The following is a 14133-nucleotide window of genomic DNA, read 5'->3' as shown; positions in this document are numbered from 1 at the left end:
TAGTTTCTTCTTCTGTGCTTTCAGCATCCAAATAAAACCTACCTCAGAATGATACTGAGATTACAGAAGAGATCATTGAAAATGCCTGGTATTTAAAAATACCATAATACTGCTCATTTTTCTCCCTTTCTTCCTTATTTCTCTGTAGAATATAAAACACGTAAGCCCAGAACATTTTCACTATGTTCTTCCACTTTTCCTACACACAAGTGCTGAGTTTTCACAGCACGCCAGACACTGAACAAAACTTGGGATACACTGATGAATAAAATATACTCCTTGTCCTAAATGAGATCCTAAACCAAAGGACTAGATCAGTGATTCTCAACCAGTGTGCCACAACAATTTTTAAAATATGCAATACCTGACTATTTAGTGAGGGGCACTGACCTCTTTCCCCTTAGATTGTCAAATTTAAAAATGACACCAGCCAACAACAATAGCCATCCAGTAATTAGTGTGTATGAGATGAAAAAGGTTGAAAATCACTGGACTAGATCATACTCCAGGTATAGCTAAAGTTATGTTTGACAATCAGACATTTTCCCCAAGAAGAAGAAATAATGCCCAGCCTTCCAAAGCTTTTATAATGTGTATGATTCACAAACGATGTGGTAATACGATATCCTGTGAATTACCTCACTGCTCAGATCAATGCAGGACCATGATGTTATCATACCAGCTTAGTCGATTGTCTCCATCAGTGGACCCAAAGGCACCAGTTATACATGACATGCTATGGTCACACACACACACACACACACACACACACACACCCCTCCCCCACCTACTTAGTGGGTAATGAGACAAAAGTAGGACTTAGCCATTATTTAACACTGGTTCTTCCTGCATTCATTTTTCATAGTCTATTTATTTGGAGCATCTTGTCTTCATAACATGAAGTAAGCTCTTGTTTTAGTTACTGTTACCACTGCATTCTATAGTTACATCCAATAACTTGATGCCCCTTTTAAACAACCTCTTTTGGTAGCTGCAACCAAGATCATTTCCACTTTGTCCTGGGCTCTTGTAATTTGAATCTTTATTGTTTATCTTTTAAAGAAAACTAATTTCATTTAGTGCTTTTAAATGCTTAAAAACTCATCTTTATTTCCCACCAAATGGCTGCTGATAATCAGAACAAAGGAAAGCAGTCTTAAAGTTTATCTCTGTGTTCAAAATGTGTCATTACATAGAAGGATAACTTTGTACTGTAAATCAAGTCAAAACAAGTGGGAGTAGATCTTATTCTGCAACTGGTACTCCCACTGGGCAATGGGTTGATGACAACAAACATCTGTCAGGTCCAATCATGCTGCTCCCCCTCAGTAATTCCTGAAGGGCTACTTTTGTGACAGACTTTACAGTAAAAAGACAACAAAAGGGGAATAAAATGAATAGAGGTAACTCCCCAATTACTTAAAACTTAATCACATATACCAGTTGTCATAGTAACAATAATAATACATAGCTCTAGCCATAGTGAAACCCTTAGTCAGAAATGATAAAGGGAAATGTCTCTATCTTAAGTCAGGGTCTGCATCTTTTGTCTTCATCGTGGTCCTTTTGCCTCGCTATGGACATGGACGTCAGCTTTCTCTGGTTTCTGTTCCATGCTTCACTGGTATTCTCTGCAGCCATGAGTAATCAACTGTAGAATTTCTGGGCTTTCATATCCCACTGCTTAAATAGAGTTTCCATCAGTTGTATGTCTACTAATATGTCTGTTTATTTTTCCCTAATTCTGAACACCTGCTGAAATTTCAAGTTCAAAACATTCCATACGTATACAAATGACTGACTATTGTTGATACATAGCCCAAGAATATCTGCTACAAATGCTATAGTTAGAATACTTTTATCTCTATCTCCCCATCCATATCTCCCCCTCCCCTTCTATCTCTTTTCCCTCCCTGCCCACCTCTCTCCCTCCCTCACTCTCTCTCTTTCTCTTTTTTTTCTCTCTCTCTGACTTGGGATAGGAAGATAGCAGCTCCAAACCAGGATACCTCTCACTCCCAAGCTCTGTACTCTCCCAATGTAGAGGCTTCATACACCTTAAAAATGTTTGAAACTTCACCACAGAACGTCTTCCATCTTGTGACAGATGTGGAAAACAATCAACTTGCTGTTTCCCTGAAGTTTTACAATTTAATTGTTCATTGCCCAATCTGCTGTGGCGGAGGCAATCACAGTCTGGGAAATTTCCAGTAATTTGGTCAGAATTTGTTTTGTTTTATAGTGATCATATTACAATATATAAATGTATTAGATTAACATGTTGTACACCTTAAATTTACACAGTGTTGTGTGTCAGTATTTCCATAAAGAAAATAAATAGACATGTTTTCAGAAAGAAAGACTCAACTTTTCACCTCATTTGATCTTAGCATTTTGAAAACTCTCCTCTATTGCTATGTCCTCATTTGGTGTTAATATTCATCCTCCTTTCTTTCCTATTAATATAGTGGTTTATTGTAACTATCTATTGTTATAATGATTATTGAGTAAAGGAGACAAGCACTTATATGAAAAATCAGACATTCTGGAATAACAGAAAAAAAAGCTGTAAAGGTCCTGTTTAAAAAAATAGTTGTAATTCAAAATTTCAAGTTAAGGGTTATTTGCATTCATTAAGAAGAACAAAATTAATAAAATATTTACAAAGTAGTAACAATTGCTCTTTGCAATGTCTATCTAGAAAATTAATATTTATAAGGATATCCAAAAATTTCATTTTACTTGTACAGCTTCAATTCAGTGAATCAAAAACTGAAAATGCCATCATTTGTTTATTCATAGGACCGATCAATTGATTTCCTCATTCATTTGGCCAGTCTCACCAAGCTTTATAACAGACCAATAATTTAATTAAGATAATTTTAATAGACTTATAAGTCATAGCATATTGTTTACTTTTCATTGCTAACTATATATCATTATGCTTATATCATGCTGTATGCCAACTTAAGGTTTCATCCCTCCCAACACCATAAATCAGTCTTCCAAAAGTCTTTTTCACATTTGTTTCTCCTGCAGCATGAAATTTTATCTTGTACAGACTCATTAAAATGTAAGTCAAAACAAAATATTTATATCCCCAAATCTACTGGTGGGAAAGGCAATTTTCACTTCTACAGACATCATTATAAATTCAACACTCAGAAAACAAAAGTGTAAGTTTCAGTTACACAGGATAAATAAATTCTGCAGATCCCAATGTGCAACGTGATGACTACAGTTAACAATATTGTATTATATACTTGAAATCTGCTAAGAGAATAGACCTTAAATGTTCGAACTGCAAAAACAAATCTGGTAACTACACGAGGTGACGAATATGCCAATTAGCTTAATTGTGGTAATCATTTCACAATGTATATAATCTCGAAAGATCATGTCTATAATTGTATATATTTAAGGTAAGTTGTATACCTTAAATATGTACAATATTCATTTGTAAATTATAGCTCAATAAAGTTGTGGGGGTGGGGGAAGAGTGCAGTGAACCCTCACCTATTCTGTTCCTTTGTTTGCCCATAGAACCCCTTTCCAAATAGAGGAGTATATGTCATGGATTTAAAGGCACCTTAGAGCATCTTTCACCACCATCTTCAAAACTTTGTTTAGTAAAGATTTTACAAATAACACTGGACTGGTATGGCTCAGTGATTGACCTATGAGCCAGGAGGTCCTGGTTCAATTCTAGTCGGGGCACATGCCCAGGTTGCATGCTCGATCCTCGACAAGTAGGGGGCATGCAGGAAACAGTCAATCAATGATTCTCTCTCTATCCCTCTCCCTTCTCTGAAATAAATAAAAAAATATATTTTTAAAAAAGATTTAACAAACAAAACAATGATATTTTAAAGCCAGTGAAAAGCAAAAGAATGGCCTCCCAAAGTGGTCCACATCTTAATCTCCAGAACCTGTGAATATGTTACTTTACAAGGCAAAGGGAATCAAGGTTGCTAATTGCTGACCTTAAAGAGGGTGTTGTGGATTATCCAGGTGGGTCCCCTATAATCCTAAGGGTCTATAATATGGAAGAGGGAGGCAGAAGAGAAGGGGAGAGAAAGCAATGTGAGGATGGGAGCGGGGGTCAACCAGATACAATTTGGCTGCCCTTGAAGAAAGACAAGGGAACTAGAGGCCAGGGGCCAAGGGATGCTGGTATCTTCTACAAGCTGGAAAAGACAAGTGACTGGGTTCTCCCTAGAGACTACAGCAAGGAACACAGCCCTACTGACCTCCTAATTTTAATGTAGAGAAACCTGTGCCAGACTTCTGAACAACAGAACTGTAAGATAATAAATTCATATTGCTTTAAGCCACTAACTTTGTGGTAAGTTCTTAAGGCAACAGTAGAAATGTAACAAACACAATGCTCATGATTTTTTAAAATCCTGAGAGCAAAACCTAACACAGAAATAGTTAGACAATATATTTTTACATATTCCATTTCTTAATGACACCTTAATTGGCTTCCATGACAAACAAGCCAAATATTTTCTGAGAGTTTAACTGAACACAGTGACCCAATTAAAATCTATGGCCTGACAGCAAACAAACAGATCAATGCCACAACACAGCTCCTATTATTACTAGTTCAACTTTTTAGAAACTCTCTCTCAAGCATTTATCTTGACTTTACTGTATAAAGTATAATTCGGGGTAAGCAAATACTTGATGGGGGGGTTCTTATTTATTAAAAAAAAGTTCATCTAATAAATGAAAAAGGAAAGAATGAACTGTACTATCACCATTTGCAATGCCCTAATGAAGCAATGGAGAGGACAGGGATCAGCAAACTCCCACCAAGGGTCATATCCAGTCCATGGCCTGTTTTTTTCTTAGCCTGTGAACTAAAAATGATTTTTACATTCTTAAGTGGTTTTTAAAAATCAAAAGTACACTAATATTTCACAACATGTAAAAATTATATGAAATTCCTATTTCAGTGTTTATTTATAACACTGAATTGGTACACAGTCATGCCCATTTATTTACATAATGTCTATAGGTGTTTTTGAGCTATAACAGCAGAATTGAGTAGCTGTAAGAGACCTTATGGTACTCAAAACTTAACATATTTACTATTTGGTCCTTTGCATAAAAAGGTTGCCAACCTCTGCTCTAGGCACTGATCCTCAATGGTAGCTAATACCTAAAATGAGAGGCAACCAAAATACCTATGAAATATTCTTGCTGAAAAAATCAAAACTGATCAAACATGTTTGTCAAACTACCAGTTCACAGGAAACACAATGGGCAGAGAAACATGGAGGGTAACACTACTGGGATATATTCAGCAAAATGTAGAATTTGGGGAATGATACAGGACAGACAATTTTCTTTGACAAATAATTTTCAACAGATAAAAAGGGGGAAACTGTAGACTAAAAAAACAATTTTATTTTATGTTTATATATTTTTTATTGATTTTTCACAGAGAGGAAGGGAGAGGGATAGAGAGTTAGGAACATCAATGAGAGAGAAACATCGATCAGCTGCCTCCTGCACACCTCCCACTGGGGATGTGCCCGCAACCAAGGTACATGCCCTTGGCCAGAATCGAACCTGGGACCCTTCAGTCCGCAGGCCGACGCTCTATCCACTGAGCCAAACCGGTTAGGGCTAAAAAACCAATTTTAATGCGTCAATTCACATTAACTGCGGGTAAAAAAAGAAATACAGATTTATGAGATCGTCAAGGAAATGTGGTTCTATCTTAATATATAAGGGTATTAGGAAACTATTAATTTGTTTACATTTCATTTTAATGAGCCTTTACCTTTCAATTATTTTTTTAGATGAAATGATATTTAACATTTGCTTTTAAATAACATATTGGAGAGGGAAGAAATAGAAAATATGGGCATAGATGAAGCAAGATTTGTCAGGATTTGATCACTGTTGAAGCTGGGTTATGAGTACCTGGGGTTTATTATACTATTTCCCTATTGTTATGTAGGTTTGAATTTTCCAGAATAAAACTATTTTAAAATGCATTCTTTCCCAAAAGTCATAAGGTTTATAAAGAAAATAATTTTATAATCACAATTTATTTCATAACATAAAGAATCCAATGATAAAAATATCAAAGCAAAGGGCATCCTATATGTCAATATGGTATCAATTTCACATTTTATCTCAAACTGTCAAATTCACCTCCAGAAAAATGTAGAATGATGGACATTTCAAGGACCAGGATCTATTGTGAAAAACAATCATCTTGAAGAGGACAAGCCGATTTAATTTAAAAAACATTTTTAAAGCCCAATTAGAAGCCTAGTGCAGACAATCATTAGCCTTATATTACATCTTAGCCGTAACCAACCACATTCTAGTTTCAGAAGAATTAAAGACAAACAGCACTTCCCCATCAAACAAAGGCGACTTCTGCTTTTGATATTTGCTGTAACACTTCTTGTTAACACCATAGTTAGGTAATGTTTCATTTAACAAGTAGCTCTTGCCAGGCACTGAACAAGCTATATACATCAAAACCCAAGGTTCACAATTTATCCTGGGGACAGATATTCCCATCTTGGTTTTATGATTAAGACAATGAGGTACAGAAAGACTAAATTGCAAAACCATTAATGACCTAAGTCAAACTGGAAATCAAGTCTGTCTGATATGAGTGTCAATACAGTCTTAAAGTAGACAGCCAGCACCACTTTCCTTCAGCCCCTTGCAAATTTTGGCTTGACCTTTCTCTGGTGCAAAACAGCTCCAGAGAAGAAGCCTTGTCCTTATGGTTTCCAAAGAGCAAGCTCAGTTTCCAAGTTTATAACCTGCCAAAGCATTTGCAAATTAAGAACCAAGGAGACAAGTACAAAGATGTTCATGAATGCTATTTGAAATAGCAAAAAGGAAAGAAAGAAAAGAAAAACTTAATTTTGCCAGTAGAGCAATGAGTAAATTACCTGTGGTACAACAGATACTGAAATAATAGACAACATTTACAAGTAACATCTTGATATACCTTAAAATATACAATGTTGAGTGAAAAATGCAAATTGCAAGAGAATATACAGTACAACACAATTTATGTAAAGGTTTTTTAATTACTTATACATCTACATAAATACATATGTAGTTGAGATTTTTTAAATAAATAAATACATAAGAACAATGATTCTCAAGTTCAGAATATTTTTTACTATTGGGGAATCAAGAGTATGGTAGGGCCCTAACCGGTTTGGCTCGGTGGATGGAGCGTCAGCCTGTGGACTGAGGGGTCCCAGGTTTGATTCCAGTCAAGAGCATGTACCTTGGTTGCAGGCACATCCCCAGTAGGGAGTGTGCAGGAGGCAGCTGACCAATGTTTCTCTCTCATCGATGTTTCTAGCTCTCTGTCCCTCTCCCTTCCTCTCTGTGGAACATCAATAAAATTTTTTTTTTTTTAAAAAAAGAGTATGGTAGGGAATCTTAAATAGTGGGAAAGAAAGAAGGAATTCTCCTGATAGAACTGAGGAGAAAATAGGCATAGAAATGTAATTTGCCTCTGGCAACACAGCTGATAACTGAAAGAGTCAGGATTCCAATCTAGATCCGCTTGATTCCATACTGTTCTCCAAAATTAATTTGGATTTCCCAAAGTAGAGAGGAATTGCATTCAAACTGAGCCTCTTGGGATTGTTTAATCAATACAGCCCTCCTTCCTAAACTCGCTATTATAAAGTTCATTCCCAGAGAAGTCCTAGAAAGCTCAACTTTTGAAGAGGACAAAACCTAGTTGGTTATTACCATGGATGTGTTTTATGTGACTATTTTGTGGTTGAACTTCTGGTATTCTAGAAAGGCATTTTGAATGATATGCATTCCTGTGACACTGAACGCATGGATTGGCAGCTTCTCATGTTAATTCTGAACTTAAATAACTGTCCTTGGGACAATTAAATAGCGATTCCCACCTTTTTGACATCTGAGAAATTTCCCACATCCATTGAGGTATTTGGAGAGATCAAAGTATTGAGGTATTTGGTTAGGCCAATGATACAAAGAAACACTTTAGCAATTTCTGAATTTAAAAAAAAACAAAAGTTTTCATAAAAATACATATTTTTACATGATAATAGTGAATTATTCACTAACATTACAAACTAAATATGTACTAGGCCAGTGGTCGGCAAACTGCGGCTCACGAGCCATATGCGGCTCTTTGGCCCCTTGAGTGTGGCTCTTCCACAAAATACCGACTTCTGCGCATGGGCCATGAAGTTTCAATCGCACTGTATGTGCGCGCCCGCACGTGGTATTTTGTGGAAGAGCCACACTCAAGGGGCCAAAGAGCCGCATGTGGCTCGCGAGCCACAGTTTGCCAACCACTGTACTAGGCAAAACCTGGAAAGAGGGCAATACTGACTCTCAGAAAGGCATGCTTCTTTCAAAATCCAAGCAACTCTTTTTCTTCCTCATCTTTTAAGAATCAGGCACCAAGCCTAGGAAACTTTTTCTCTAACTTCTTACCCTCATGACATCAACTGCTTCAACCTTTGCTCTACTGCATTCTGACTATAAAGCTAAACTCTATACGTCTCTGTCTTGTTGCTCTGCATACCTGTCTTGTATTAAACCATCAGTTCTATTAGGAAAGTTGTCCAGTATCTACCATGATGCATAACCTTTCCTAGCTACCCAGCAAACTGTAGAGGAATAAAAGTTTTTTTTAAACAATGTTCTCTGCAATCCTTCCATTTTTGGTCTATCAGCCTTCCTTTGGCTTTGCAAATGAAAAAACAAAAACAAAAAGTAAAGCCAATGCACAGACCATCACATCTGGTCAGAACAGATGAATATAATGTTTTGCTACTATTTATAAATGATTTTAATGGTTCGGTTTTTTAAATATCTCAAAAAACAATGGCAGGAGCAACTGTTCTAATATGTTTTTAAATAGTTGAAAACACATTTAAAACTATCACCATACAAGGATATTTTACTTCCCAAAACTTAAAATGTTTGAGTTGCTCATTTACCAGCTAATATATTCATGGCCCTCAAATTAATGATGAAGCCAAATTAAAATTTAATTCACTATGATTGATGAGAAAAAGATAGTTAGTTGTTATATTAATTACGAGGGGAAAAAGATGACATTTCAGAAATGCTTAAACAAAATGAACCATGATGAAAATGGCTTTTTTTCTCCCCATCAAAAAATCTCACAATGACAGGAGAATACATCTGTATTCCTGAGCAATAAAATGTTGTCCCTTTTTTTTCGTTTTTTAACACAGTGAGTAAAGGGCAGTAGACAAAAATCAACCTGTCAAGGAAAGGCTTATTCAGTAATGGACAAGCACTGCAGGGGACTCATTCTGCTTCCACCAGGAGAGCCCTTTGTGTAACAAGAACACACTATTAAGGGTTTAATGACACTGCAATAGCCCATCAGACACCGAAAAAGGAAACAGAGGATTCTTTTTTTTCAGCTTGCTGTTATTTCTACTACAGCTACCAAGGGATCTACCATCCACACCATCTTCAAATAGGCCATTGGTTTGGAGATGAGTTTTTCTGACTTTAGCCCTGCCTTTGACTCAGCGTTCCTCATTTATTTTAAAATCTTGAAGAACCCAGCTTTCAAACTAGGTCTAGAAAAGCCGGAAGTCACCTACAGTGGGAAAGAAAGAAGGAATTCTCCTGGTAGAATCTTAAACAGTGGGAAAGAAAGAAGGAAAGAAAGAGGCCAGCGAAGCAAGTCAGCCTCAGGAATGGAAACAGGTTGTTCATGGAATCCTGCAGTCATAACATCTCAAACCACTGTGGGAAGAGTGACTTTGGTAACCAGCTGAACCAGGCTTATCTAGTTTGCGGCACTGCAGCTTCAGAACGCTCACTGTGATTTCGATACACTCTCAGATGCTCACCTGTCTGCACAAGGTGTGATGTTCGGTGGTTGGCACTTGCTGATAAGGGTAATTATGGCATTAGTGGAAGCAAGCATGCCACCTAAGGTTGAAAAACAACTCTAATTACACATCATTGCACTCTCTCAGAACTGTTTCTTTTTCTTTTACACAGTGCTTACTTTGAGATTAAATTAAATCTGCAATTATTTGAAAACAAGCCTTTAAATAGTAGTGGGACTACAGGAGGTAATCACCTTTCAAAATTAAAAATGCATACATGCTGAGGTGAGCATTTGATATTTGTAACACCAGACAGCACTTGCTGAATCACCTTTCAACAGATCTCCATGCATTTCTATGTAGATAGAATTGAACCAAATAATAGGAGTAGCAAGAATAATACCTCAAGCAGAAACATGAAATTCAGATCATATAGAATGGAGGCAAAGTCATTTTACTTTTATGCCTATTGACCATTCAACAGAGATATTATGTAACACATTAATATTAAGAAACTTAATTTCATATCCAAAATTCAAATATATAGTCTTTTATACTAATCTACCTATAAAACTAAAATAAGCCTTAGCTGGTTTGGCTCAGTGGATAGAGCATGGACCTGTGATTGATGGTCCCAGACTCGATTCTGGTCAAGGGCACATGCCTGGGTTGCGGGCTCGATCCCCGTAGGGGGTTGTGCAGGAGGCAGCCGATCAATGATTCTGTCTCATCATTGATATTTCTCTCTCTCCTTTCCTTTCTGAAATCAATAAACATATTATTAAAAAACTAACATAAAATTATATTTACTCAAAAACACTGTTTTTATATTTTAAAAAATAATCTGTGAACCACTTTCAGAGAGAAACAAATTCCAAGGAGTAAGTATGATTAAATCCTACTGCACTCTTTCAGAATTTTATGATTTGGAATATAATTTGAATACAGTATATTACTAGCCTAAAGCTGCATTGTCAGCCATAAAGCATAAGAATAGGGGAGAGAAGAGTGTTTCTTGAATTATAAAATGAAAACAATATCTTTTGAAAAATCATCAAGAATTGATTTGTTAGACATACTGTGGCCCAGAACTTGAAAACACACCCTTTAAATGCCACTCTTGTGAATCAGAACAGCTGCCCTTTCCACCAGATGTTGCACAGGGTGGTGCTGCTTTGGCCTGGCCGGTGCCAGAACAGAAGCAGACCCCAGAGAGCTGTGGCGGGGACGGTACACACTGTCCTACCAGCGGCCTACCTTACTCCAGAAAGAACTCCAAGAGACCATTTTTCTGAGTACTAAACAGAGTGCCAGAAATGCAACTTTTTTATTACTAATAATGGCATTAAAATCATAAGAAATCTAAGAAATCTGAGAAATCTCTACGAAAACCACAACATACTTAGTGATAAGTGGAGTAGAAAATCTAATTACCAAGATTGATTCAAACAGACCTCCCCTACACTTGACACACAAAAACACCATGACTCAGATCATAAAAGCAAAGTACTTTCTAGATGACCAAGAATATGGCAGACCTCTCCTTGCTAGAGAAAACCTCTCCCATTAATTATGATGTATGCATGCCTTGTTGTTCATTAAAATGAAAGATAATGCAATCATTCCCTGGGGGAGAAAGTCATGGACTATACCATTCCCTGGGAATAACTTTAACTAGTAGTGATTTCAAGGCTCTAACTATAGCAAAGAGTAACAAAGGCCACATTAATAGAACAACTATGTAATCATTTTACATTCTCAAAAGAAAGAAAGATGTAGGAAAGCTCCCAATTAAAATTATTTACTAAATTTTTACACATTTATCTATTTTGACTTAAAAAAAAGAGTAAAATCCTCATATGATTTTCCTCAGGATGGCTACCACAATATTTCTGAGTAGAACACAAAATGAGTAAGATCCAAAGCCACATCACAGAATACCTTGTTTATAAATAAGAATAAACAAAAAGCACCATTAGTTAAATTAGTTGCTTTAATCACTTCCTACTGTATAGTTTAAGCTATTTTTTTTGCATGAAATTCAGTAAGTTTAAAATACCACCAACTCACTTTAAAGGGGGGAAAATCTTACCTTGAAGATTAAAACTTGTATAAATCATATCTGCTACAAGCATTATTAGACCCTCTCTCCTGTTTGCATAAATAAGTGGGGTGTCTCTCTTACAAATGAAGTAGAAAGTCTTTGTTAACAACTAATGGAATCAAACCTTCGTTAAAAACCTCATTATCTTTGTGTGTGTTTTTTAATTTGATGATTAAAATCATGGCGAGGAGCACTTATTAGATTTTTTCAGAACAAAATCAATATTAAACTTGCCATACAATGTGAGAATAAGCTCAGGCTTTTGCCGTAACTGGATTTTAACTGAATTACTAATGTTTCAATGAACAAGTACTGCAGAAAAATATAGCACCTTCACCATCCTTAGTAAACAAGGGGTCACAGTTACTTTTCCAGATGCCTTCTGGTTGTCCTGGTATCCTAGTATGCCCTCTCTCTCACACACATCTTTATTCTACATAACAAACCTGTGAGTTATTCAACCCAACTTATAGTTACATGAAGATTCTTATATAGCCTTAATATAGACTCTGCACACACCTGTTGAACAGAATCGAAGAAGCAACATAAGTTACTTAGAATAATACTTAGGCTTTCTATTAAAAGGGGGATAAAATTAATTCTTAGCTCACATAATTGACAGAAACCAAAAGTCATCAATGTCATATTATGACAATTATGTTTTCTACATAATTTATTTTAGAAAAACCTATCTTCAGAACAGTAATCTCCTTTTAAAAAATTTTCAAGTCTACATTTCTAAATAAATAATATTTCAATGCATGCAATAAAATGAATTGCATTTTACGTGTACTGTATCTACATTTAAATTAAAAAACTTACAAAACTCACTAAATATTACAGAAAATATTTCAAATTTAATACCACTTTCTACTAGTAGTTTTTGTGAACACGCAAACAAAATAAACACCCTAGAAATTGTAACGTGTTCACATTTCATTCTGTTGAAGTAATGTTTTAAACTTCCTGCTTTTCAGGGATTCATTTTTAGCCTCCAATGACGACCCTGCTCAGACACAGCAGCCTAACATTGTTCATGCTATGAAATCCAATGCTTATGTACCATCCTCTTCTTTTAATTAATTCACTTTCTCTTCACCATGCAATATTTGCTGAAAACTCCTCTATATGTAAAACATAAGTACACCTCTTCCCTCCCCACCCCCCACACACATTGAGGTCCTCAATATTTTGGAAGTTAAAAATGACGTGTCCTTCTTCCCTCTGAGCAACAGGAGGGCTCTGCACTCTTCAAACATAGTTCTCTCCTTCTAGGCTGAAGGAAAGCAGCTAATATTTAAACACTAAAAATGCAAATGCAGCTAAAGTTTTTCATCAACTGTACTTCTCTACACATCCGATGCCTACATTAATTCACTGGTGTGCTTCTGTCGCACCAACTAGACATCGAGGAGGAGCTGACACCTGGGAAAACTGTGTTTTTTCTGAATGTCGTATGTGTTAACAGTAGGATGATAAGCACCTGGGGTATTTTTGCTATTCTGTTCATGCAAGTGATACTCGGCAAACAATTAAACGCGCCCATTAACATAGTGGGGGTGTGGGGTGGAAAAGAGCAACTGTTAAGAGAGTAAATATATGTCATACCCTCCCCATTCCGCCCTAATTCAGTGGTTGCCGAGTACCTCCGAACATGCTACACAGAAAGATCCCCAGGACGGGCACCCGAGTCACAACAATACCCTCCCCAGCATCGCACACCCTCCAAACTCTGATGATCAGACCGTGAGCCCCTCGCCTCTCGAGCATGTTCCCCAGTTTTTGCAAAGACACCAGAGACGTCAGGAGACTCTCTGTGGCTGACGAAAAGGAAGTCATTCCTTCTTGTCCCTCCTCACAGCCTCCACTTTTTTTTCCCCCATTAGAAGCGGCTCCACAAGTTCCGTGGCTGGAGCCCTCAGGAGGCAAGTTCAGCACCATGGAAAGGGCTCGAGTGGCCTGTGGAGAGAGAAAGGGAAGGAGAGACCCAGGGGGGTTCCCTCCCCGGCCACTCACCGGCGTTTGCTGCGACGGGAGTCCCGAGCGCTTGGTGGACCCCTGCTTGGAACTTAACCTTTTCCACGACTCGGCCAACCTGCCCCGGCTGGCGTTCCGGCTGCACCTGCGGCTTTCCCCGCCGTCCTCCCGGTCCGAGCCGCCCCGCTC

The 14133-nt window shown here is 37.2% G+C and overlaps 1 protein-coding gene across 1 annotated transcript in view; it reads right to left on the bottom strand.

Annotated features, from left to right (window-relative positions):
* TRPM3 (transient receptor potential cation channel, subfamily M, member 3) overlaps positions 1-14127 on the bottom strand; it is a 700716-nt gene extending 686589 nt beyond the window's left edge. The window contains exon 1 of the mRNA XM_014541293.1: positions 13984-14127. The gene's annotated coding sequence lies outside the window, so the exon portion shown is untranslated. The remainder of the gene's footprint in view (positions 1-13983) is intronic.
* Positions 14128-14133: the final 6 nt, after the last annotated feature.

The sequence above is a fragment of the Myotis brandtii genome, unplaced genomic scaffold, assembly GCF_000412655.1.
Source record: "Myotis brandtii unplaced genomic scaffold, ASM41265v1 scaffold266, whole genome shotgun sequence".
Lineage (NCBI taxonomy): Eukaryota > Metazoa > Chordata > Mammalia > Chiroptera > Vespertilionidae > Myotis > Myotis brandtii.
This window is presented reverse-complemented; position numbering and strand designations above follow the sequence as displayed.